Genomic DNA, 4,470 nt, shown 5'->3' on the forward strand with positions numbered 1-4,470 from the left:
CCGCTCTCCCCGGGGGGCAGGTCCCTGGACTGGGGCAGAAAGGCAGCGCCCTGGGAGCCCCGCCCGGCCGGGGGCCAGGGACACAGCACTGGCTGGGTCTGCCGGCCCTGTGTCTGAGGCGGGGCGGGGGTGGGGGCCCAGCAGAGGAGGGGCTGCAGCACAGCCGCTCTGAGAGCCAGCGGGCCGGCGTCTCCCCGGATGCACAGGGGCTCTGGGGAAGAAAGACGCTGCCAGTCTGCAGACGCCCCCGACCCCGTTCTAGAACTCTCTCCTGCTGCCCCCTCGTCCCTCCTGCCCAGGCTGGCACAGCCCAGGGTGACCGGTCGGGACCAGTGCTGGTGCTGGACGGGCCGGGTCCTGGCTGGGGTGAACCCCTGGGTGTGGGGGGCAGGGCAGGCGGTGTGGGGGTGTCCTGGCCGCACAGAGGAGCCCGCCCTGGGCAGGGCGGCAGCTTTGCTTCCTCTCTGGAGGGCGGGTGCAGGTGGGGAGCTCCTGGCCGCCTTCCAGCCCGCAGAGCGCCCCCTCTCAGAGCAGCCCTCAGCTGTGCAGAGCGTTCTCCCCGAAAATTGGTTTTAAATTAAAGCAGGTGCTGAGGGGAGGAGCGGCCTCAGCACTTTCCCAGGTGCCTGTAACCTAATTCCATTAACGAGATCGGGATGGACGATTAGATCGCTCCTGTCTGCGGCACCGCTGGGCGGGGGCTGGGTGCGGCAGGCAGCTCCTTGCGGGGCCCCCCAGCGGGTCCCCAACACTGCCCACCCACGGGGTGGGTGAGAAGGGGGTGCACTGTGTGGGGACGCTGTGGGCGCAGCAACCCAGGCCACCAAAACGCACAGCCCCCGGGTTTCCATGACGACCTGCCTTGATGACCCACTGTCCGGGGCCTCTCAAACCCCAGGCCTACCCCATCCCAGGCCACCACCTCGGGTGCTCTGACACTCCGACCCGCACCGGCCCTTGGCCACGAAGCCCCTCGGCTCAGAAAGCCCCCGCCGGGGTCAGACACGGTGGGCAGACACGGGCCACGCCACCCACGCCTCGGTCCCGTGCTCGGCCCTGCCCACACCGACGCCACCCCGCCTCACGGAAACCCTCCTGGAAACCAGTCGGCGCCCAGCTCCTCCCCGGCCTTGCGCAGAGCGCGGCGCACACACGGCGGGCTGCCCGCGCCTCTGCTGACAGCGACTCGGCTGCCCACTGCCCAGCCCCCGGCTCCAGCGGGGCGCAGCGGATCCCGGCCAGGACGGGCCCCCAGAGCCAGCGCCGGCTGCCCCCTCCCCGCTGCCCACAGCACACACGGGGCCCCCAGGCGACCAGGGACGGGCCCTGCACCCCAAGGGCTGGTGTCTGGCCCTGGCCTGGGGCCTGCAGCGGGGACGGTCCAGGCGAGCCCCAGCAGGCTCTGGGCCTGGAGGGAAGGCCCCAGGCCAGGCCTGCCACGGGACTAACGCGGCTTTGTCCTGCCGGGACTCGGGGCGACTGTGACGGCAAACCCTGGGGCCGTCTCGGGGCTCAAGCCCAGCCACCTCCCTGGGGCACCTCTGCCCACCACGTCTGCGTTCTGTGGCCAGAGGGGGCCCGGGTGGCCATGGCCCTCCACGCCCACTGGAACCCTGCAGCGCCCGGCCCCGATGCCTGGGCCCCCGGCTGCCCCCGCCCGGGCGAAGGAGAGGAGAGAGCGGCTTACCTCGTCGTCCGGGCCGCTCTCGCTGTCGCACTGCGGGGACAAAGGAGAGAGCGTGAGTCAGGGCCTCCTCGCCGCGGCAACCCCGCCCGGGGCTCGGGTGGGGGGGACTTCCCGGGGGCCAGCGGCCCGGGCTGCGGGGGCTGCGCTGGCTGGACCCCGACCACTGTCCTGAGGTGGACGGACACAGCAGCACTGCCAGTCCGAGCCACCTGGGGGGTGCCCAGGACCCCGAGCCCCCAGGACCAGGCCGTGCACCCGGAGGGGGCCTCCCCAGCCCGCCACTGTGGGGCCCCCTCGCCCCGCCACGCAGGGGCCTCACTGCACACCCCAGCGCTTCGTGAGCCCAACGGGACCAAGGATGGCTGGGAGACCTGGCCCTGCACCCCAGCCTTGTGTGGGCAGGGCCTGGGACCCCCGGGTCTGGACCGCTTGCGGCCAGGGGGTGCCGGGCAGAGGGCGGGCCCCCCTCATAGCACGCTGCGCTCCGGGCTGGGAACTTGACGGCGGCATCGGACCCGTTTGTCGGCTCGCCTGGTTAACGCAAGATTGTGACAATCAAGAAAACACAACGTTGTTTTCCATTTTCAGTATGCAGAGAACACACTGCTCTAGAAACCACAGCAATTCTCCCCTAAAAGAATAAAAAGGAAAAAAAAAAAAAAAAAACCCTTCCTAGCAACTGCAGTCATGATGCGTTCACGTCAAATGAGTTATATTGCTGGAAATCAATCTCTCCGGGACGCAGGGGAGGGTGATCAGGGTCCTCAGACGTGAGCACGCCCGCTTTGCGTGCTGCGCTCTGCTTGACTGATTGACGTAGGTGATCAGACTGTACCGCCTCCGCCATGCCCCAGGCCGAGGGCCGAACGTTCTCAAAGACAGAGTTCACGGAGTTCTGCAAAACGTGCTTCACCAGGCCGGGCGCGGCGGCTCACGCCTGTCATCCTAGCACTCTGGGAGGCCGAGGCGCTTGAGCCCAGGAGTTGGGGGCTACTGTGAGCGAGGCTGACACCACGGCACTCACTCTAGCCTGGGCAACAGAATGAGACTCTGTCTCAAAATTTTAAAGAAGTGCTTTACCAGACACTCATTGCAGGCAAGAACTGCCACCTCCAGCTAGTGACAAGTGACAAAGGCAGGCTTGAAGTGGCCTCCCCTCTCTGAGCCAATAGGCTCCACGTCCCGCAGCCCGACCTGCCCCACGCTGTGCCGCCCCGCAGGCCGGGCGAGGCCCCCGGGTGGGCGTCCTTCCCACAGGCAGAAGGCGGCGTGGGCCAAGCCCTCTCCTGGGGTCCCCAGTGCTGGCCTTTAGGACAAGAGGCCAAAAACAGCCTCGCTTTCTGCTGGGCGCCATCCCCCTGCACCTGCCCAGCCAGCCCCGTCTGCAAACCGCACCTGTGTGCTGAGCCCCGTCCCTCCCGGCCCGAGGTGGCAGGTGTGGTGCTCACGGAGGGCCGGGGCCCTGGACCCCGTCACCCCACCAGCCTCGCAGGCCGGGCCCCTCCCGGCCTCAGCCCTCCCTGTGGAGCGGCAGGCTCGGTGCCCAGCGCTGGGAGGGAAGCAGGTGAGAATGAGGACATGGGGGGCGAGGGGCCCCAGCCCAGACCCGGGGGCGCAGGGGTGGGGGGAGGTGCCCACAGGGCTGCGGGGGAGGGGTGGGCTGGAGGAGGCGAGCCCAGCGCCGTGGCCACGCTGGGGGGTGGTGCACAGTGAGAATGGGAGCGGGGGGGGGGGGGGGGGGGCAGGGCCAGGGTCCTGGCCCATGGGACCAGTCAGGTGCCCTCTGACCCCAGGGCTGCTGGGGACCCCAGCTCAGGCCTCCCCCGTGTCATCTTGGCTGCAGATCCCTTGTGTCGGGACCACGATCCCAGGAAGCCGCTGGGTGCCGTGGGGCGGGCCTCACCCACAGCATGCCTGTCACTTGGGCCGGGCCGCCAGGACCACCCACTGGCCTAGGCCCTAAATCGCTGGGTCTAGTCCCTCCCTCCTGCGTGGTTTGGCTGAATTTGTTATTTTTCACATTTGCCGCCACAATTTAAGCACAGGGAGATCTCTCCTGAACACTCCCTGCTGCCTCCTATGGAGAACGGGAACCACGTCCTCATGCGACAGCTCCCCCCACGCGACAGCTCCCGTGCCTCCCAGCTCCCGTGCCTCCCGGGCTGCCCTGGCCTCGAGCCCCAGAGCCTGGGCCCCCATGGAGCACAGCCCACCCGACCTGGCCTCCCTGTCACCGTGAGACCCTAGGCAGGTCGACTGGCCTCTGAGCCTCAGTTCCCTCAGCAGAGATAGCACACGGGGTGGGACTGGGGGTTAGACGAGGGTCAGCAGGGCCCCCCACGGGGTGGGTTTGGGGTCTCAGGGTTAGACGAGAATCAGCAGGGCCCCCCATGGGGTGGGTTTGGGGTTTCAGGGTTAGACGAGGGTCAGCAGGGCCCCCGCACAGGGTCGGTATGGGTCTCGGGGTTAGACAAGGGTCCGCAGGGCCCCCCATGGGGTGGGTTTTGGGTCTCAGGGTTAGATGAGGGTCCGCAGAGACCCGGCACGGGGTGAGTTGTGGGTTCGGGGTTAGACAAGGGTCAGCAGAGACCCCACATGGGATCGGTATGGGTCTCAGGGTTAGACGAGGGTCAGCAGGGCCCCCCATGGGATCGGTATGGGTCTTGGGGTTAGACAAGGGTCAGCAGAGCCCCCCGCACGGGGTCAGTTCTGGGTTCGGGGTTAGATGAGGGTCCGCAGAGACCCGGCATGGGGTGAGTTGTGGGTTCGGGGTTAGACGAGGG

This window comes from Microcebus murinus, chromosome 22 (genome assembly GCF_040939455.1).
Source record: "Microcebus murinus isolate Inina chromosome 22, M.murinus_Inina_mat1.0, whole genome shotgun sequence".
NCBI lineage: Eukaryota > Metazoa > Chordata > Mammalia > Primates > Cheirogaleidae > Microcebus > Microcebus murinus.